This window comes from Balaenoptera physalus (genome assembly GCF_965194825.1).
Source record: "Balaenoptera physalus genome assembly, chromosome: 6".
NCBI lineage: Eukaryota > Metazoa > Chordata > Mammalia > Artiodactyla > Balaenopteridae > Balaenoptera > Balaenoptera physalus.
In genome coordinates, this window is record NC_138885.1 from 118,633,336 (window position 1) to 118,657,256 (window position 23,921).

A 23,921-nucleotide genomic window follows, 5' to 3' on the forward strand; every position below is an offset into this window, starting at 1 on the left:
GTGTTTTCTCAATCTTTCACATCAAATGTTCATTAATACTGTCACCAAAAAAAGGAAAGATCTGTTGCTCAGAGGTTTTTCCACATCATATTGCCAATTCCTTCCCTACCCACTCTTCAGGGGGATGGGAGGTAGGGGTCACTTGAGAGAGCACCTTTCACCAGAAAATTAGCAAAGCTCCTAAGGTCAGAACATAAAGGCTGTATGAAAAGTTGATGAATAAAAATAAAATCAGATAATAGGACCGTAGCATCTTCTTTTCTATTATGACACTACCATCAGTTATATTAGATATACTGTTAAAGACAAAGTAGTAAAAAATTCTTTTGAGTCTATCTGAAATCTATACTACGTTCTTAGGAGTTACTTTTTTGAGATGGCTTGAAGAAATCATGTTCTTCTCCAATGTTTCTGAAGAACAAGACAGAGCATCATTTATGTACGATTTTCTCTAAGTAACCAAATAATTCTTCACTGTAGAAAAGCCAAAATGTTTTATATCTGAGTAGGTATTTCTCAGTTTCCAGGGAAACTGATACAAAATTGTCTGAAATAAAGACATGAAGAGCAAACTTCCAATGTGCCTGTACTTTATATTTGGTGTTCTGACCTTGTTTCTATGGAAACTTAATTAATAGGCAAATGCTGAAATTGAGGTTTCTCTTATCACTTTATCGAATGCCCCCCCAAAAAAGACAAATTGAAATGAAATTTTAACAATCATGTTAAACATAAAAAGGTAAATTCTGTACTCATGAACTCTATTTTTCCAGTTCCTGATTTAGCACTCCTTCCTTATCATACATAGTCGTATGCTAAATGCTTAGTACCTTACCTGCCCGCTTACCAGCTTCCCCTAATGTCCCTCTGTCCAGGGCATTCTCGGCTTCAATTGGATTTCACCAGAACAAACTCTTTAAATTATATCAACGTGTTTACCTGACTGATAAATTTAGGCTATTTCATGACTTCTACTTTTATTCATATCCATTGCAATGTATGTACAGACAGAGAATGGAGAGGTAAATGTTGCTTCTGAGTTGTGTACAATAAACTGGAATGGCAATAATCAAAACTGGAGTATGCTGAGATAGGCCTAACTTATGGATAAATTATAATAAAATATAAGGTGCACTCTAAACAGTTTCTTAAGCATCCCAAGAACTGAATTTGGCATATCTACCACCTCCCAAGTCTGTCTCTTTTGTTCAGTAGCTGTGTTACACAGTCATTTCAGATCTCTAAGTCTTGGCTTCTTCATCGGCAACAGAGGGAGAATATATACGGGCCTTATTTGTAGATGGAAGGGCCGAGTGAAATACACAAGAAAATGCATTGTAAATCTTAAAAGAATTCTATAAAGGTCCAATTTTCGTCTCTCATCCTACACTAGCCAACTACTAACTGTTTTTAAAAATCATTTAGAGGCTTACCTTATAGCAACAAGCAGAGCAGTTTTCACAAGTACTTACATGCTTTGTGTTTAAAGCTACAATTAATTCACATAATTTGTTCATTCTTTCACAATATCTAACGATTCTGAAAAGGGAGTACTTTCCACTTACAAAGCCACGTCCATCATAAGGGTGAATCCACAGGCTTCATTATTCTAACTTTTAAAGAAATTAAATAAACCCAACTAAAATTTAAATAGAAGAGCTGTAAGACATTTCGTCTATGAAATAATGAAATAATCTCTGGCATTTAAATGAAACAAATGGGCCAGTGGGGCTTTAACATCTTTATGATACAATGTTTTATACTTCAAAGAACAGTCTTTATTAAAGTGCCACTATGCTACCCAGAATTTTTTTTTTTTTTAACCTAGAGCCATCCCTTTCCAAAATTCTAGAGGCAAAAATCAAACATTTCCTCTCTTCTCTCTCTCCTCTCCTCCCCGACAACACCCACCCCCAGCCACTTAGTCTACAGAACTTTTACCTGAACATTCCTAAAGTTAAATAGTATTCTACTGGGGGGGGGGGGGGCGGAGGAGGAGGGAGCCATGGAGACATTTTTCTGCAGGATGGATGTGGTATGTTAACTCCCAAACCTTTATATTACAAATTACAATCTGAATTTGTTTTTTCTCCTTTGAAACTTCTGTCCAGCAGTCTCAGGAACCACCTCACCCCTCCCTTAGAACAGGCAACGTGCAAAAGAAGTCGGTTAAGGCTGTGCAACTGAAGACATACTTGTGTCAAAGTGGGAATTTAAAAGTAATCAGAACTCCATGGGGTCTCCTTTGGTAAAGAAAAAAAACCCAACAACTATTCTCTGCAGCCGTGGCAGTAACGTTTCACACCGTTCACAGTTATTTTAAGCCCCTCTCCCACCATTTTCTTTCCTATCGTGTTCAAATTATAGTTAGAAGGGATAAAGTAGCTTCTATCAGGGCGACTGAAAACATTAAAATCCAAAGAATTTTAGTTAAGAACACCACACTGACTCTGTCCATCTCTATTTTGAATTTAAATGACAAATCCTCTAATGTTTGTCTTAACTGTCTCGAGTATCAACTACCTTAAGGAATAGAAATCTGTCATCAGGCCCTTACCTAGTTCCTTCGCTTAGGTACCATCTGGATAGGGAGACGGGATGGATACGCCGAAGTTAGAGTATTTAAGTTTGCATTAAGAAAAGAGAGACTACACCAGAAAGTCTCTGCTAAGTCCCACGAGATGTTAAATAGAACCACGAACAGGAAGGGCCGCGGATTGGAGGGTCTCAGGCCGGGCTGGGAAATGGGAACGGGGGAAAGAATTGGGCATTCGGGTAGGGAAGAGGGAAGGAGACTGGCCGGACGCGACTGGTAAAGAATAAGGGGTGGGGACGCCAAGCAGAGCCAGCCTTCGTCCCCGGTGCCCAGCCCTGGGAGAGCCAACTCCGGGCAAGAAGGAGCCCTAGGCGGCGTCTCCCTCCCGGGGGACCCTGGGGGCGGCGGAGGCCAGAGGTAAGCCCGAGAGCAGACGGCGCCGACCCCGCGAGGGGCGAGGCGCGCCCGCCGCTTCTTACCTTCGGGCATCTCCCGGTCGCTGATGTGCTGCAGGTGGTGGCCTTCGCCACCTGCGAAATCCAACTCGGCGGGTTCCACGGTAGCCGCCGCCGGAGCTACTGCCACCGCATTCCCGGCCGCCGCCTTGTAGACCTCAGACTCGCAGTCCGGCTCCGCTGACCCCCTGCGCCGGCCCGACTTGGGGCTGGCATTGGGGGACAGGCAACAACACAGCGAGTTCCCCATGGGGCGCCTTCACTCCTCGCCGCCGCCGCCTCCGCTCGTCCCCCGACTCTGCCGAGCACAGAAGCCGCCCCCTCCCCCAACAATGGCGCGGCGGGCACTGGCAGCCCCGGGCTATGCCGGGGCTGTGCCGCACATGCAGACGCGACTTCGCCCGCCGCTCTCCTGTCCGCCCAGCCGCCGGGGCCCCGGGCAGGGGTACGGCCCCGGCCGCACCCCTGCCCAGCCGCTGGGCCCCGGGCAGGGGTCCGGCCCCGGCCGCACCCCCGCCGCTGCCTCCCCGGAACCAACTAGTCTGTGAGGGCGGTGACCAGACCCGCTTATTTAAAAGGGCTGGGAACCAGACAAGCGCTGAGACGCGCAGCCACTGAGGGAGAGAGCGCAGCCGGAGCTCCTCCTCCTTCCGCTGCCACCTCCCGACTGAAAGTAGCTAGCCCGGCCGGCCCTTGCCTACCGGAATGTGTCCTTCGGTTACCTGGTTACGACGGACCAATCACGACCAGAGTTCCCTCCACGCGCCCTCCTCAGAGCGCAGGCATGTGACTCACAATGCCCCGCCCCCGCCCGCGGCTGCCCCGCCCCCCGAGCGGCGCGCCCCAGACTCTGGTTTCCATTCATCTCTCGCGCTCCGAGCTTTCCGGTCCTGCGGGAAGCGCCGCGGGAGTTTGTTAATCGAAGCCGTCCTGAGTCAGTGGGCTCTGTAGAAAGCCCCTGTTCGTAAAATGCCAGTTCAGTTAGCAACTCGCTTTCACTGGGTCCACAGTTGACTCATTTGATGTATTGCTCAACGAACTTAGTTTCACCCCAATTTTTGACCGTTTTTTATAACTGAATGCTCCTCCTGTCTTGCCTTCCAAAGAGTGTTAGTTTCCGCCTACAGTTTAACCATAGCAACCCCCGGGGCCCTGGTCCTACTCTCAATAAAGAGCTGTGGCTGTGTCTTGAATGAGACTCGAGGACACGTCACCCCTCCACTTCCTCATCAGCAAATTAGGGACCAAACTCCCCCCTCCCACCTCTGAGGCGCTGGGATTCAGCAACTCGCTTTTCTCGCCTGTTGCTCTCTTCCACGGCAGGAGTTTCCAGGTTTCCCTACTTTAGCCAACAACAACGCATAAAGCACGATTTTCTCATACAAACTTGAGAGTCACAAAGTGAAGTACCACGGTCTTGATTTGATGAAGATGATAACGATAGTTAACATTTGGCAAACACTATGCGCCCGCCCCCGTTCCAAGTGAGGTACTCATTTAACCCTCGGGAACAAAATCCTCAGAAACCTTCATTTTACAGATTTTACAGACGCTAAGTCACGTTCCCAAGGTCACATGATTGCTCAGGGGTGTGGCCAGGATTTGATCCCTGATTGTGTGGATCCCCAAAGGCACCTTATTGTGATCATCAGAAAATAAAGATCGAAGTCAAATTTGGTTGGAAGTGGCATAGTGTATCAGGATTTTCTTTTTTTAAGGAGGAACAATTTTTTGATGTGGATTTTAAAATACTTTCCCTTCATTCAACATTGATTAGTCCCTCCTACATGCCAGGCACCCGTGTGTGAAAAATAGTCCTGCCCTCAGTGACCTCAGGCACGGTGAGAAAACAAAGGCTTAGAAAGCCCAACAGTCTGAGGTCACACTGCTGCAAAGTACTTAAACCTGAAATTCAAACCTAGATCTATTAACCCCAAGTAGATGCTGGGGTAAAGAGCTTGGTTTTCTTCCCAGAAACATGAGAGCCATTGAATGTTGTGAAGTTAAGGAGTCACTATCAGGTGGTTTGTAGTGAGGTCACGCTTGAGAATAAGTAGGACTGATGGAAGCAACAAAACCCATTAAGAGACTTTATATTCATCTAAGAGAGGAGTGAGGGCTCAAACTAAAGGCAGTGGCAGAGATTGGAGTGGAGGGAAAGGATCTGAGGTCATCTGGGAGGTAGAATAGAAGTGCTCAGTGACTAGATATGGAGCGGGAAGGGGAAAAGAGAAGCAAAAATGGCTGCTAGGGTTCTGGCTTAGGGAACTATGTAGAGTGTGGTTACTTTTTCTTAGATAGTGCAGGAAAAGGAAGAGGTTTGGGAAGGAAGATCATTTTGGGTTCTGTTAAGCGGAACATGGAAATGGAGCTCTCTGGTTGAAAGTAAGCCTCTGCAGGCTAAGTCCATTTTGTGATATCCCAACTTATGTTTTCAAAAATAACACATTAGATTAACCAAGATGGCGGAGTAGAAGGACGTGCTCTCACTCCCTCTTGCGAGAGCACCAGAATCACAACTTGCTGCTGGACAATCATTGACAGGAAGACCCTGGACTTCACCAAGGAGGATACCCCACGTCCAAGGACAGAGGAGAAGCCACAGTGAGACGGTAGGAGGGGTGCAATCAGAGTAAAATCAAATCCCATAACTGCTGGGTGGGTGACTCACAGGCTGGTGAACACTTATACCACAGAAGTCCACCCACTGGAGTGAAGGTTCTGAGCCCCACGTCAGGCTTCCCAACCTGGGGGTCCGGCTACGGGAGGAGGAATTCCTAGAGAATCAGACTTTGAAGCCTAGTGGGAATTGATTGCAGGACTTTGACAGGACTGGGGGAAACAGAGACCCCACTCTTGGAGGGCACATACAAAGTAATGTGTGCATCGGGACCCAGGGGAAGGAGCAGTGACCCTGGGGGAGACTGAACCAGACCTACCTGCTGGTGTTGGGGGGTCTCCTGCAGAGGCGAGTGGTGGCTCTGTTTCACCGTGGGGATAAGGACACTGGCAGCCGAGGTTCTGGGAAGTTCTCCTTGGTGTGAGCCCTCCCAGAGTCTGCCATTAACCCCACCAAACAGCACGGGTAGGCTCCAGTGTTGGGTTGCCTCAGGCAAAACAACCAACAGGGAGGGAACCCAGCCCCACCCATCAACAGTCAAGTGGATTAAGGTTTTACTGAGCTCTGACCGCCACAGCAACAGTCAGCTCTACCCACCACCAGAGCCTCCCATCAAGCCTCTTAGATAGCCTCAACCACCAGAGGGCAGACAACAGAAGCAAGAAAAACTACAATCCTGCAGCCTGTGGACCAAAAACCACAGTTACAGAAAGATAGAGAAGATGAAAAGGCAGAGGGCTATGTACCAGATGAAGGAACAAGAAAAAAACCCAGAAAAACAACTAAATGAAGTGGAGATAGGCAACCTTCCAGAAAAAGAATTCAGAATAATGATAGTGAAGATGATCCAGGACCTCGGAATAAGAATGGAGGCAAAGATTGAGAAGATGCAAGAAATGATTCACAAAGACCTAGAAGAATTAAAGAACAAACAAACAGAGATGACCAATACAATAACTGAAATGAAAACTACACTAGAAGGAATCAATAGCAGAATAACTGAGGCAGAAGAAAGGATAAGTGACCTGGAAGACAGAATGGTGGAATTCACTGCTGCGGAACAGACTAAAGAAAAAAGAATGAAAAGAAATGAAGACAGCCTAAGAGACCTCTGGGACAACATTAAACGCAACAACATTCGCATTATAAGGGTCCCAGAAGGAGAAGAGAGAGAGAAAGGACCAGAGAAAATATTTGAAGAGATTATAGTCGAAAACTTCCCTAACATGAGAAAGGAAATAGCCACCCAAGTCCAGGAAGCGCAGAGAGTCCCATACAGAATAAACCCAAGGAGAAACACGCCGAGACACATAGTAATCAAAGTGGCAAAAATTAAAGACAAAGAAAAATTATTGAAAGCAGCAAGGGAAAAACGACAAATAACATACAAGGGAACTCCCATAAGGTTAACAGCTGATTTCTCAGCAGAAACTCTGCAAGCCAGAAGGGAGTGGCATGATATACTTAATGTGATGAAAGGGAAGAACCTACAACCAAGATTACTCTACCCGGCAAGGATCACATTTAGATTTGATGGAGAAATCAAAAGCTTTACAGACAAGCAAAAGCTAAGAGAATTCAGCACCACCAAACCAGCTCTACAACAAATGCTAAAGGAACTTCTCTAAGTGGGAAACACAAGAGAAGAAAAGGACCTACAAAAACAAACCCAAAACAATTAAGAAAATGGTCATAGGAACATACATATCGATAATTACCTTAAACGTGAATGGATTAAACGCCCCAACCAAAAGACATAGACTGGCTGAATGGATACAAAAACAAGACCCATATATATGCTGTCTACAAGAGACCCACTTTAGACCTAGGGACACATACAGACTGAAAGTGAGGGGATGGAAAAAGATATTCCATGCAAATGGAAATCAAAAGAAAGCTGGAGTAGCTATACTCATATCAGATAAAATAGACTTTAAAATAAAGAATGTTACAAGAGACAAGGAAGGACACTACATAATGATCCAGGGATCAATCCAAGAAGAAGATATAACAATTATAAATATATATGCACCCAACATAGGAGCACCTCAATACATAAGGCAACTACTAACAGCTCTAAAAGAGGAAATCGACAGTAACACAATAATAGTGGGGGACTTTAACACTTCACTTACACCAATGGACAGATCATCCAAAATGAAAATAAATAAGGAAACAGAAGCTTTAAATGACACAATAGACCAGATAGATTTAATTGATATATATAGGACATTCCATCCAAAAACAGCAGATTACACGTTCTTCTCAAGTGCGCACGGAACATTCTCCAGGATAGATCACATCTTGGGTCACAAATCAAGCCTCAGTAAATTTAAGAAAATTGAAATCATACCAAGCATCTTTTCTGACCACAACGCTATGAGATTAGAAATGAATTACAGGGAAAAAAACGTAAAAAAGACAAACACATGGAGGCTAAACAATACGTTACTAAATAACCAAGAGATCACTGAAGAAATCAAAGAGGAAATAAAAAAATACCTAGAGACAAATGACAATGAAAACACGACGACCCAAAACCTATGGGATGCAGCAAAAGTGGTTCTAAGAGGGAAGTTTATAGCTATACAAGCCTACCTAAAGAAACAAGAAAAATCTCAAGTAAACAATCTAACCTTACACCTAAAGAAACTAGAGAAAGAAGAACAAACAAAACCCAAAGTTAGCAGAAGGAAAGAAATCATAAAGATCAGAGCAGAAATAAATGAAATAGAAACAAAGAAAACAATAGCAAAGATCAATAAAACTAAAAGCTGGTTCTTTGAGAAGATAAACAAAATTGATAAGCCATTAGCCAGACTCATCAAGAAAAAGAGGGAGAGGACTCAAATCAATAAAATCAGAAATGAAAAAGGAGAAGTTACAACAGACACCGCAGAAATACAAAACATCCTAAGAGACTACTATAAGCAACTTTACGCCAATAAAATGGACAACCTGGAGGAAATGGACAAATTCTTAGAAAGGTATAACCTTCCAAGACTGAATCAGGAAGAAACAGAAAATATGAACAGACCAATCACAAGTAATGAAATTGAAACTGTGATTAAAAATCTTCCAACAAACAAAAGTCCAGGACCAGATGGCTTCACAGGTGAATTCTATCAAACATTTAGAGAAGAGCTAACACCCATCCTTCTCAAACTCTTCCAAAAAATTGCAGAGGAAGGAACACTCCCAAACTCATTCTATGAGGCCACCATCACCCTGATACCAAAACCAGACAAAGACACTACAAAAAAAGAAAATTAGAGGCCAATATCACTGATGAATATAGATGCAAAAATCCTCAACAAAATACTAGCAAACAGATTCCAACAACACATTAAAAGGATCATACACCACGATCAAGTGGGATTTATCCCGGGGATGCAAGGATTCTTCAATATACGCAAATCAATCAATGTGATACACCATATTAACAAATTGAAGAATAAAAACCATATGATCATCTCAATAGATGCAGAAAAAGCTTTTGACAAAATTCAACACCCATTTCTGATAAAAACTCTCCAGAAAGTGGGCATAGAGGGAACCTACCTCAACATAATAAAGGCCATATATGACAAACCCACAGCAAACATCATTCTCAATGGTGAAAAACTGAAAGCATTTCCTCTAAGATCAGGAACGAGACAAGGATGTCCACTCTCACCACTATTATTCAACATAGTTCTGGAAGTCCTAGCCACGGCAATCAGAGAAGAAAAAGAAATAAAAGGAATACAAATTGGAAAAGAGGAAGTAAAACTGTCACTGTTTGCGGATGACATGATACTATACATAGAGAATCCTAAAACTGCCACCAGAAAACTGCTAGAACTAATTAATGAATATGGTAAAGTTGCAGGATACAAAATTAATGCACAGAAATCTCTTGCATTCCTATACACTAATGATGAAAAATCTGAAAGAGAAATTATGGAAGCACTCCCATTTACCATTGCAACAAAAAGAATAAAATACCTAGGAATAAACCTACCTAGGGAGACAAAAGACCTGTATGCAGAAAACTATAAGACACTGATGAAAGAAATTAAAGATGATACCAACAGATGGAGAGATATACCATGTTCTTGGATTGGAAGAATCAACATTGTGAAAATGAGTATACTACCCAAAGCAATCTACAGATTCAATGCAATCCCTATCAAATTACCAATGGCCTTTTTTACGGAGCTAGAACAAATCATCTTAAAATTTGTATGGAGACACAAAAGACCCCGAATAGCCAAAGCAGTCTTGAGGGGAAAAAAATGGAGCTGGAGGAATCAGACTCCCTGACTTCAGACTATACTACAAAGCTACAGTAATCAAGACAATATGGTACTGGCACAAAAACAGAAACATAGATCAATGGAACAAGATAGAAAGCCCAGAGATTAACCCACGCACCTATGGTCAACTAATCTATGACAAAGGAGGCAAAGATATACAATGGAGAAAAGACAGTCTCTTCAATAAGTGGTGTTGGGAAAACTGGACAGCTACATGTAAAAGAATGAAATTAGAATACTCCCTAACACCATACACAAAAATAAACTCAAAATGGATTAGAGACCTAAATATAAGACTGGACACTATAAAACTCTTAGAGGAAAACATAGGAAGAACACTCTTTGACATAAATCACAGCAAGATCTTTTTTGATCCACCTCCTAGAGTAATGGAATTAAAAACAAAAATAAACAAGTGGGACCTAATGAAACTTCAAAGCTTTTGCACAGCAAAGGAAACCATAAACAAGACGAAAAGACAACCCTCAGAATGGGAGAAAATATTTGCAAATGAATCAACGGACAAAGGATTAATCTCCAAAATATATAAACAGCTCATTCAGCTCAATATCAAAGAAACAATCACCCCAATCCAAAAATGGGCAGAAGACCTAAATAGACATTTCTCCAAAGAAGACATACAGACGGCCACGAAGCACATGAAAAGATGCTCAACATCACTAATTATTAGAGAAATGCAAATCAAAACTACAATGAGGTATCACCTCACTCCTGTTAGAATGGGCATCATCAGAAAATCTACAAACAACAAATGCTGGAGAGGGTGTGGAGAAAAGGGAACCCTCTTGCACTGTTGGTGGGAATGTAAATTGATACAGCCACTATGGAGAACAATATGGAGGTTCCTTAAAGAACTAAAAATAGAATTACCATATGACCCAGCAATCCCACTACTGGGCATATACCCAGAGAAAACCATAATTCAAAAAGACACATGCAGGGCTTCCCTGGTGGCGCAGTGGTTGAGAATCTGCCTGCTAATGCAGGGGACACGGGTTCGAGCCCTGATCTGGGAAGATCCCACATGCCGCGGAGCAGCTGGGCCCGTGAGCCACAACTACTGAGCCTGCGCGTCTGGAGCCTGTGCTCGGCAACGAGAGAGGCCGCGACGGTGAGAGGCTTGCGCACCGCGATGAAGAGTGGCCCCCGCTCACCGCAACTAGAGAAAGCCCTCGCACAGAAACGAAGACCCAACACAGGCAAAAATAAATAAATAAATAAATAAATAAATAAATAAAAATAATTTAAAAAAAAAAAGAAGAAAAGGAATTTTTAAAAAAAAAAAAAAAAAAAAAAAAAAAAAAAAAAAAAAAAGACACATGCACCCGAATGTTCATTGCAGCACTATTTACAATAGCCAGGTCATGGAAGCAACCTAAATGCCCATCAACAGACGAATGGATAAAGTTGTGGTACATATATACAATGGAATATTACTCAGCCATAAAAAGGAACGAAATTGAGTCATTTGTTGAGACGTGGATGGAGCTAGAGACTGTCATACAGAGTGAAGTAAGTCAGAAAGAGAAAAACAAATATCATATATTAATGCATGTATGTGGAACCTAGAAAAATGGTACAGATGAGCCAGTTTGCAGGGCAGAAGTTGAGACACAGATGTAGAGAATGGACATATGGACACCAAGGGGGGAAAACTGTGGTGAGGTGGGGATGGTGGTGTGCTGAATTGGGCGATTGGGATTGACATGTATACACTGATGTGTATAAAATTGATGCCTAATAAGAACCTGCAGTATAAAAAAGCAAACAAAACAACTAATACTAAACTTTCATTGGGTTATTTGTATGGAAATATGTTAATATAAATGTTTCAGACATTACATGAAATTTCTAAAAATCTTATATTTGTATTTGTATGGAAATATGTATGGAAATATGTTAATATAAATGTTTCAGACATTACATGAAATTTCTAAAAATCTTATATTTGTATGGAAATATGTATGGAAATATGTTAATATAAATGTTTCAGACATTACATGAAATTTCTAAAAATCTTATATGTTCTGGTATAATGTTATATGTAATAATCCTAGTTATTACTTTAAAATGTATATCTCAGAAATAACTAATTTTCTTGTCAACTGCATTATTATGAACTTTCATCAAATCTTTTACCGTGGTCATTTTTAAGGCTTTTGTCATTTACAGACAGTTCTGGGTGTACTCTGATGATTTTGCAAATATGTTCCTATAAAAGGGTTTCATCTTCAAGAAATTCATGGAAAAGACTCTGACATGTACAGGTTTCTGGTAACTGACTGTACTGCTGAACTGAATGAATAAGCATTTTCAGAACTCTGATGAAAAACTTATGAACTCATAAAAGTGCTAACAAAAGATCAAGATGAAAAAAAACAATTAATTACATGGGACTGAGTGAACTGATGAGGATGAGTATAATTTTTGTGACTTTCTGTCTGAATTAAAAAAAAAAAAAAAAATCCCACAAGGACTCAGAGGCAAAGAATATACAAATCAATTTTCACTGCAAAGTAAAGGAGCTGTTACAGTGGAGGATTACTGGACTGAATGTCAATATTATGACATAGTATGAGTGTGTTTCATGTTTGGTAATGGCAATCATTGTTGCTTTTGTTGTGGTCATCCATGTACAATGCTTGGTGTCAGTCTATTTATCTCTTGTAAAAATAAAATACAGTGTGTGTGTGTGTGTGTGTGTGTGAAAAAAAAAAAAAGGAAATGATATAAATGTGACTATGAATGAGTGTATTCAATAGTTAAAATGATCTATTATATTAGTGATATATATTGTGGAATTAGTATTGTTTTTCTCTAAAGAGCAATGTGGAATAAAAGTTATTTGTTTCATTTAAAAAAAAAAAAAAATAACACATTAAATCAATTTAAAAATGTGATTGGGGAAATTCCCTAATGTTGACGGCTAAGAATATCACATTTTTCATGGAGCAACTTGGAATCTATGGTTTTAGTAAATGAGGCATCCTATGTAAAATAAAACTGGTAAATGAGAGCTCTACCCACCACCAGAGCCTCCCATCAAGCCTCTTAGATAGCCTCAACCACCAGAGGGCAGACAGCAGAAGCAAGAAAAACTACAATCCTGCAGCCTGTGGACCAAGAAACACAGTTAGAGAAAGATAGACAAGATGAAAAGGCAGAGGGCTAGGTACCAGATGAAGGAACAAGAAAAAACCCCAGAAAAACAACTAAATGAAATGGAGATAGGCAACCTTCCAGAGAAAGAATTCAGAATAATGATAGTGAAGATGATCCAGGACCTCGGAATAAGAATGGAGGCAAAGATTGAGAAGATGCAAGAAATGATTCACAAAGACCTACAAGAATTAAAGAACAAACAAACAGAGATGACCAATACAATAACTGAAATGAAAACTACACTAGAAGGAATCAATAGCAGAATAACTGAGGCAGAAGAACGGATAAGTGACCTGGAAGACAGAATGGTGGAATTCACTGCTGTGGAACAGACTAAAGAAAAAAGAATGAAAAGAAATGAAGACAGCCTAAGAGACCTCTGGGACAACATGAAACGCAACAACATTCACATTATAGGGGTCCCAGAAGGAGAAGAGAGAAAGAAAGGACCCGAGAAAATATTGGAAGAGATTATAGTCAAAAATTTCCCTAACATGGGAAAGGAAACAGCCACCCAAGTCCAGGAAGCACAGAGAGTCTCAGGCAGGATAAACCCAAGGAGAAACACGCCAAGACACATAGTAATCAAACTGACAAAAATTAAAGACAAAGAAAAATTATTAAAAGCAACAAGGGACAAACGACAAATAACATACAAGGGAACTCCCATAAGGTTAACAGCTGATTTCTCAGCAGAAACTCTACAAGCCAGAAGGAGTGGGACGATATATTTAAAGTGATGAAGGAGAAGAACTTGTAACTAAGATTACTCTACCTAGCAAGGACCTCATTCAGATTTGATGAAGAAAGCAAAAGCTTTACAGACAAGCAAAAGCTAAGAGAATTCAGCACCACCAAACCAGCTCTGCAACAAATGCTAAAGGAACTTCGTTAAGTGGGAAACACAAGAGAAGAAAAGGACCTACAAAAACAAACCCCAAACAATTAAGAAAATGGTAATAGGAACAAACATATCGAAAACTACCTTAAATGTGAACGGATTAAATGCTCCAACCAAAAGACACAGTCTCGCTAAATGGATACAAAAACAAGACCCACGTATATGCTGTCTACAAGAGACCCACTTCAGACCTAGGGACACATACAGACTGAAAGTGAGGGGATGGAAAAAGATATTCCATGAAAATGGAAATCAAAAGAAAGCTGGAGTAGCAATACTCATATCACATAAAATAGACTTTAAAATAAAGAATGTTACAAGAGACAAAGAAGGACACTACATAATGATCAAGGGATCAATCCAAGAAGAGGATATAACAATTATAAATATATATGCACGCAACATAGGAGCACCTCAATACATAAGGTAAATGCTAACAGCTCTAAAAGAGGAAATCGACAGTAACACAATAAGAGTGGGGGACTTTAACACCTCAATTACACCAATGGACAGATCATCCAGCCAGAAAATTAATAAGGAAACACAAGCTTTAAATGACACAAGAGACCAGATATATTTAATTGATATTTATAGGATATTTCATCTGAAAAGAGCAGATTACACTTTCTTCTCAAGTGCACATGGAACATTCTCCAGGATAGATCATATCTTGGGTCACAAATCTAGCCTTGGTAAATTTAAGAAAACTGAAATCATATCAAGTGGCTTTTCCAAACACAACATTATGAGATTAGAAATCAATTACAGGAAAAAAACATAAACAACACAATCACATGGAGGCTAAACAGTACATTACTAAATAACCAAGAGATCACTGAAGAAATCAAAGAGGAAATCAAAAAATACCTAGAGACAAATGACAATGAAAACATGATGATCCAAAACCTATGGGATGCAGCAAAAGCAGTTCTAAGAGGGAAGTTTATAGTAATGCAATCCTACCTCAAGAAACAAGAAAAATCTCAAATAAACAATCTAACCTTACACCTAAAGGAACTAGAGAAAGAAGAACAAACAAAACCCAAAGTTAGTAGGAGGAAAGAAAACATAAAGATCAGAGCAGAAATAAATGAAATAGAAACAAAACAAGAGCAAATATCAGTGAAACTAAAAGCTGGTTCTTTGAGAAGATAAACAAAATTGATAAACCTTTAGCCAGACTCACCAAGAAAAAGACGGAGAGAACTCAAATTAATAGAATTAGAAATAAAAAAGGAGAAGTTACAACAGACACTGCAGAAATACAAAGGATCATAAGAGACTACTACAAGCAACTCTATGCCAGTAAAATGGACAACCTGGAAGAAATGGACAAATTCTTAGAAAGGTGTAACTTTCCAAGACTGAACCAGGAAGAAATAGAAAATATGAACAGACCAATCACAAGTAATGAAACTGAAACTGTGATTAAAAACAAAAGTCCAGGACCAGATGTCTTCACAGGTGAATTCTAACAAACATTTAGAGACCAGCTAACACCCATCCTTCTCAAACTCTTCCAAAAAATTGCAGAGGAAGGAACACTCCCAAACTCATTCCATGAGACCACCATCACCCTGATACCAAAACCAGACAAAGATACTACAAAAAAAGAAAATTACAGACCAATATCACTGATGAATATAGATGCAAAAATCCTCAACAAAATACTAGCAAACAGAATCCAACAACACATTAAAAGGATCATACACCATGATAAAGTGGGATTTATCCCAGGAATGCAAGAATTCTTCAATATATGCATATTATTCAGTGTGATAAACCATACTAACAAATTGGAGAATAAAAACCATATGATCGTCTCAATAGATGCAGAAAAAGCTTTTGACAGAATTCAAAACCCATTTATGATAAAAATCCTCCAGAAAGTGGGCATAGAGGGAACCTACCTCAACATAATAAAGGCCATACACGACAAACCCACAGCAAACATCATTCTCAGTGGTGAAAAACTGAAACCATTTCCTCTAAGATCAGGAACAAGACAAGGATGTCCACTCTTGCCACTCCTATTCAACATAGTTTTGCAAAAAACTATGTAAATAGTGCTGTCAGGTAGTGCTTCTTCTTTGGAAGAAGAAAAAGAAATAAAAGGAATAGAAACTGAAAAGAAGAAGTAAAACTGTCACTGTTTGCAGATAACATGATACTATACATAGAGAATCCTAAAGATGCCACCAGAAAACTACTAGAGCTAATCAATGAATTTGGTAAAGTTGCAGGATACAAAATTAATGCACAGAAATCTCTTGCATTCCTATGCAGTAACAATGAAAGATCAGAAAGATAAATTAAGGAAATGATCCCATTCACCATTGCAACAAAAAGAATAAAATACCTAAGAATAAACCTACCTAAGGAGATAAAAGACCTCTACTCAGAAAACTTTAAGACACTGATGAAAGAAATCAAGGATGACACAAACAGATGGAGAGATATACCATGTTCTTGGATTGGAAGAATCAATATTGTGAAAATGACTATACTACCCAAAGCAATCTGCAGATTCAATGCAATCCCTATCAAATTACCAATGGCATTTTTTACAGAACTACAACAAAAAATCTTAAAATGTGTATGGAGACACAAAAGACCCCGGATAGCCAAAGCAATCTTGAGGGAAAAAAACGGAGCTGGAGGAATCAGACTCCCTGACTTCAGACTATACTACAAAGCTACAGTAATCAACACAATATGGTACTGGCCCAAAAAAGAAATATAGATCAGTGGAACAGGATAGAAAGCCCAGAGGTAAACCCACACACCTATGGTCAACTAATCTATGACAAAGGAGGCAAGGATATACAATGGAGAAAAGACAGTCTCTTCAATAAGTGGTGCTGGAAAAACTGGACAGCTACATGTAAAAGAATGAAATTAGAACACTCCCTAGCACCATACACAAAAATAAACTCCAAATGGATTAAAGACCTAAAAGTAAGACCAGACACTATAAAACTCTTAGAGGAAAACATAGGAAGAACACTCTTTGACATAAATCACAGCAAGATCTTTTTTGACCCACCTCCTAGAGAAATGAAATAGAAACAAAAATAAACAAATGGGACCTAATGAAACTTAAAAGCTTTTGCACAGCAAAGGAAACTATATACAAGATGAAAAGACAACTCTCAGAATGGGAGAAAATATTTGCAAATGAATCAATGGACAAAGGATTAATCTCTAAAATATATAAACAGCTAATGCAGCTCAATATTAAAAAAAAAAAAAACCCAATCAAAAAATGGGCAGAAGACCTAAATAGACATCTCTCCAAAGAACACATACAGATGGCCAAGAGGCACATGAAAAGCTGCTCAACATCATTAATTATTAAAGAAATGCAAATCAAAACTACAATGAGGTATCACCTCACACTGTTCAGAATGACCATCATCAAAAAATCTACAAACAGTAAATGTTGGAGAGGGTGTGGAGAAAAGGGAACCCTCTTGCAGTGTTGGTGGGAATGTAAATTGATACAGCCACTATGGAGAACAGTATGGAGTTTCCTTAAAAAACTAAAAATAGAATTACCATATGACCCAGCAATCCCACTACTGGGCATATACCCAGAGAAAACCATAATTCAAAAAGACACATGCACGCCAATGTTCATTGCAGCACTATTTATAACAGCCAGGTCATGGAAGCAACCTAAGTGTCCATCGACAGACAAATGGATACAGAAGATGTGGTACATATACGCAGTGGAATATTACTCAGCCATAAAAAGAAACGAAACTGAGTTATTTGTAGAGATGTGGATGGACCCAGAGACTGTCATACTGAGTGAAGTAAGTCAGAAAGAGGAAAACAAATATTGTATATTAACGCATATTTGTGGACTCTAGAAACATGGTACAGATGAACCGGTTTGCAAGGCAGAAATAGAGACACAAATATAGAGAACAAACATACGGACACCAAGGAGGGAAAGCGGGGGCAGGGTGGTGGTGGTGTTGGGATGAATTGGGAGATTGGGAATGACTTATATACACTAATGTGTATAATATAGATAACTAATAAGAGCAAATGATTTTTCCAAATGTGCTATAACATACACACACACATGCACGCACACACTGTCTCCTGTTTGTAATCAATTCTATCCCACCTGGATCTTTTCTTATTAATCCCCCTCAAAAAAAAAGAATTAAATGATAGTCATTATTCTAGAGATATGAGTATCCTCCCTATTTTTCTCCCGACCTTACAGGTGAGTCACACAAAGAAGTTGGTACCTGCTCACCGTCGCACAGAGTCACCTGAGAGCATCCAGGCCCCAGACTCTGGGGTCACAGAGCCAGGGTACAACCGGGCAGCTGATGGTCCAGGCAGCCTCCCGAGACGCCAAGCTGAGCACTTATGATTAACACATACGGTATTCTCGGAAGGTCGTGTCTCTCTCCCTCATAACAGCCATAAACATCTGCGATCATGTTTTCCGTGTGTCACTCTTTTCCTGTGCACACAGCCACAGCCGCACCCCCAGCAACAAGCAGCAGTCACCACTCGGGGCAGGAAGGAAGCACCTGTCGCCCGCCACTCACGCCCCCCTGCCCCGCCCCAAAGCCTGCGCTTCCAGAATCTACCTCCGCTAGTGGTCATGGGTGGGGGGAGCTGGGGGGTGCTCACCGGCATGCACCTTGTGTCTGGACCCCTTCTGTCCTGCTTTGTCCTCTCAGCTCCCAGCACAGCTCCTAACAGGTGCTCACACTTTGCTCTGTTAGTGATGTACACGCATAAATGGTGTGCACGCAGGTGCAGGTACGTACACATCTGTAACCACAAAGTACTTTTCCAAATGACATTTAAGTTTACCTTCATAAAGTCCTGACCCCTTCAGGAAAACCCTCACGGCTGTGGAAAAGGCCAGCTTGGCGCCACTTCTCCTGGCTGCCCTCCCCGGCAGGAAGGCAGTGAAACCTCTGGCGTTTCTAATGCCACAAATGCAGAAGCTGCTATTTGTCTACCTTGTCACACAAGCCATGACAGCCTGGATCTATCACCAAGATGACAGGACTAGCACTGCCTATGTCGAGCCCACACACCTTCCCCAAAGCACTGCTGCCGCCTCAAGGGGTCCGAATGTCCCCAGGTTTACAGTTGAGGAGTAATTTCATGCTCCTCAGCACGTAACAAAAACTTAAGATAATTATAATGTGAAGAGTCAACTAATGGAGCCATTTGGTAAAGTATAATTATCTGAAGAGAAATCATTAAGGATAATATTCAGCAGGATAGAGATGAGAAGAGAATACGGTATATTTTACCATTAACAGTTATGCTGATTTGTAAAATTGATATCAAAATGCAGCAATTATAAAAATATAAAGGCACAATTTTATTCAAACCCGAAATAGCTAATCAGGGATTCCCTGATGGCACAGTGGTTAAGAATCCACCTGCCAATGCAGGGGACACGGGTTCGAGCCCTGGTCCAGGAAGACGCCACATGCCGCGGGGCAACTAAGCCCGTGCGCCACAACTACTGAGCCTGCGCTCTAGTGCCCACGAGCCACAACTACTGAGCCCCCGTGCCACAACTACTGAAGCCCGCACGCCTAGAATCTGTGCTCTGCAGCAAGAGAAGCCCACGCGCAGCAACGAAGACCCAATGCAGCCTAAAATAAATAAATAAATTTACAAAATAGCTAATCATAAATATAAATTCTCAGTACAAGAGCCAGAAACAGAACTTCCTCCCTCTTACAGCATGACATACCATTAATTCAGATAAATACTTATGATTCAACAGTGCGTATCAGCTGTTACGTACCAGGCATGTAATTTATTCACCCAGTCTTGCGTCTCTTTCTGAAAGAAAGGGGAACTTCCCCCCTCACTCACAAGCAGCCTCACTGGCAAAGCTGCAATCATGCCCTTTCCAAAGGCAATCATTGACTTAGACTGGTCCATATTTACACCTGAGGGTGGGATGAGGCCCATAAAGCATACGGGCACCAGATACCCAGACAAACGTGGGTTCTGAAAGCAAGAGAGAAGGGGCGCGGCTGTGACTGGGAATGAGCAGGGCTGATGGAGGCTGGGACAGAGGCCAGGGACGGGGTCAACGTCCAGGGAGAGACGAGAGCGTGAGCAAAGGCCCTGAGGCGGCCTCAAGGGCACGAGCACATCAGACAGAGACATGAGCTGGCTGGGTGGTGCTGCCGTTGTCTGACATATAAACACAGAGAGAGAGCGGGGTTTCGGGATTCAGATTAGGCGGAGGATCTTGGAAGTGTTAACTGGACAGCCAAGCGGGGCTCACCGAGGCACCGTGTTGGGCATCAGTGGGTTAACCAGAGGCAGGTGAGGCCACCTGGAAACATACAGCGAGAAAAGAACCTACAGCAGAAGGTCTGTACACCGCACTCTGAAAGGCAGAGCAGAGGACCAGGTCCCCAAAGAGCCGGAGACGGAAGGAGGAAAAGCAGAGGGTCGGGGAGGGAGGCGTGCCAGGTGAGCCGTCAGCAGCTCAAACCCCTTGGAGGTGAAGCCAGAGGGGCAGCAGGTCTGGGGACACGGTGGCCTAAGTGTTGCAGGGACAGAGGTGAAGATGGTCAGCTGGGGGCAGGGACCACGAAGGGACAGCTCCCAGGGCAACACACTCGGAGGGAAAGAGTCAGGGAGGTGGGTTCAGCTCCCCTGCCACCTCTTGGATTCTGACTTAGCAAGGGAAGCTGGTCTCCCTTTAAAGAAGACCCGACGGCCACCGCACTTAGTTTCTGAAAGTCGTGTCATGCAAAATGTGTGCGAACGTTGTCAAATGTGACATTTATTGTCAATAGAAAGTGTTGTAATTCCTGATAGGAATAATTGGCAGTTATGTCACACTTTATAAATACAGATTATTCTCCTAAACACTAGCTCAATGAACAAAAATGTCCTAATGTAGAATCTGGGTGCATCCATGTGGTTATATTCTTACTGATATGAATTCATAAAACAGACAATAAAATATACACCTGCTGAGAGCATTCACATTCATTCTAGAAATGGAATTGGATTCTTACAATGATTTGTCATTCAAACTACTTCGATTAAAATACAAATAATTACAGTTACTTCTCTTTTAGTCAACGCTTAAATGCAATTACCACTCACTGGAAGGGGAGGGGAGTCAGCCTTCAAGTAAAATCAGCACAAGAAATAAAACAGTATGAATGCTAATAACACCATGAGATTTACAATACTGAACCTTACCATTTATATGATCGTATTTATAATAGTACAATTCAGCGCCATAATACAATGGTATTCATCCAAATTTCAAATGAATTTTGGTGCCTATCAAAACTAGAATTGCTGTCAAATGTCAACAGTTTAGAGTCAGATTTAGTCACTCAGAATAATAAGTGTGACTGTAAATAACCTGCAGACAGTGTTGAGTGCAAAGCGCCGAGACTCAGCCGCTCTGGAAACTCTCACAAGGTCATCGCCGGTGCCAGGGCTCCACGGCAGGGCAGCTCGGCGCCCACACGTAACTGGCCTTTTCTAACTGTTTCCAACAGGGCCTGCTGAGTGGTCCGCTAAGCAAGCTAAGAGTCACATTCACTTTTTAAAAGTCCTACTTCCTTGCTTCATTAAAAGATAGCTAGTTAACAATATTTATGGATGTAAAACTACAGCCTCCGTAGAAAACAGAAACTGTCTCACCAATAATTTCAATTGAGAAATCACAACAGCATAATATTCGCCACACTTTTGCAACAGCCTTGAAGATGAAACGCAAGAGAGGAAGGAGGTGAGGCTGCGGGGAGGCCGGAGGGCGGGCGTCCAGGGCGCCGAGCCTCCGCTGCTCAGCGCAGAATGAGTGGGGACCTCGGTGGCCTGGGGGAAACTGACATCCAGTGTTCCCTGAAAACAAGCCCAAAGCTCTCCAAAGGTACAATCTGAATGACAACATGCAGTAACCAGCTGATACTAAGGAAAAGCACACGCCAGTCGAAACACAAATACTTTTTTCCACGAAATTCGCATGCACTTTTCCCCCAAAAGCATTTCTTGAACCTGCCTTGCTACATTGCAAAAAATACAGGTAGATTCTAATTAGCGAGTTTCTGAGGATGTCGGAATCAGGTCTGAAGTGACTCAGAACCCAGACCACAGGTTCTTTGGGCGAGGGGGAGGCAGGGGACACACGGTTCCCCGTCCCCGTCCCGCCTGGAGCGGCCACCCATCACCCGTGTCCACGTGCCTCAGAGCGAGTGTCTGCTCTGAGAAGGACAGCGCGGGGGCCTGGGGTACAGAGACGGACCTCACGTGCCTGACGCCACCTGCTTCCTGTGGTGGCAGGCGAGCTGCTCTCATAATTCTGCAGCTGGGGTACCCGTGTGACAGAGAGGGAACCGGGCTATAAACTCACTGACACGAGCTCCCTCCCTCCACCCAGCGATAAAGCAGCTCGACGTCTCCGTCTGCCACTCACTCCCTTGACCGAACTCACATCAGTGCTGCCCTCTTGTCACCCTTCGTAAGTGTGTCTCCTGGGACATCTAGGGACATGGAACTAAATTAACGTTGAAATTTAAAAAGCCACATTTATGTTTATGTAGCTATACAGACATGTAGATATAAAAGGTCGCTGTTCTACACATTTGGTGAAATACGGCAATTTTTACATCTGGTATTTTCAATAAATAAGCACACTTTTTAAACTTGGATCTTGGAAACCTATCCAAGATAGGAAACCTATCTCCTGGTAAAGTCAGGTAATTCCCCATCTTAAAATATGTGAATCTTGCTTATGACATCATAGAGATCATCAGAAATTCTACACTTGAAATCAAAGATGAGTCAGCAAGGATGAGAAACACGTGACAAAAGCCTAGAACAAACGGACATCCTTCCCCAGAGGTTACCTGTTTCCTTTAGCTCCCGCGACAACTCACATCTCTAACTAGATGACGAAGTGGTGACATTACTAGATGCATACTTTAAATGACCTGACATGCTCTCACCTTCCAGTCGCCAAGCTCACCGTGAGAACTCACATATGACTGGCTCTCCCAGGCTTCCAGCCCCTCGACTGAAGCAGTGATGTTAATTAAAAACAGAAAATTGCGTTCAGCACAAACCAACAGCAGTGTTTGAACAGGAAAGCAGGACACCTTTACACACTGCACTGGCGGTTCTCCACCCAGGGGTTTAACCACAGGGACACAGGAGACTCAGGGACACAGGTATACGAACTGGCTCAACTTAGGGAATACATGTAACAGGGTACGGCTACCTAAAACGAAAGAGAAAAAGAAGTTCCAATCCTGAGCAAGAGACATTCAAATGTGGCCAAATTCTCATGATTCAAACCAGCAGTCATAAAGAACATGTTGTTTTTCTGACTTCAAAAAAATGTTTACAACTAGAAATATAATGGGTTTGAAACGATTTTCTTGTATGTCATCATTTTTCTAATTAGAAGCACTAAGTTCTCCTTCTTAACTGAAATGATTAAATAACTCTGTAAACTCAATGATGTTATGGACAGTTACTGATAAGAAAAGCAGCAAATCTGCATGCTTGTCTAGACTCCAAGGATTCAAGTGAAAAATTTATGGCCATCAGAGGTCCACAGTGCAAAGATGTTTAGGGCCATTTTCCAGCCAAGGTTCCAGCCATGATTGTGAGCTATGAATGTTCCTGTTTTAAAAGACACATGTGTAGACAGAACAGTTAACAGATTTGTTATAAATGAGCAAGAATCTGAGCTCTGCTGTAGGCTGGAGCACGCAGCATCTGAGCACACCTGATTACTTAGGACACCGGAGGGACCACTCCTGCTATTACGGGATCCATGTTACTATTCCAACACTTGTCCTTTGGTGCTGACAGAACTTCCTGGCTGGAACACAATCATGGCTGGAACCTTGGCTGGAAAATGGCCCTAAACATCTTTGCACTG

At 41.8% G+C, this 23,921-nt stretch overlaps 1 pseudogene across 1 annotated transcript in view; it reads right to left on the reverse strand.

The window, feature by feature from the left end:
- LOC309662886 (cyclin-Y-like protein 1) overlaps nt 1-3,384 on the reverse strand; it is a 41,911-nt pseudogene extending 38,527 nt beyond the window's left edge. The window contains exon 1 of the transcript in view: nt 3,016-3,384. The product of the transcript in view is annotated as a cyclin-Y-like protein 1 (transcript). The remainder of the gene's footprint in view (nt 1-3,015) is intronic.
- Nucleotides 3,385-23,921: the final 20,537 nt, after the last annotated feature.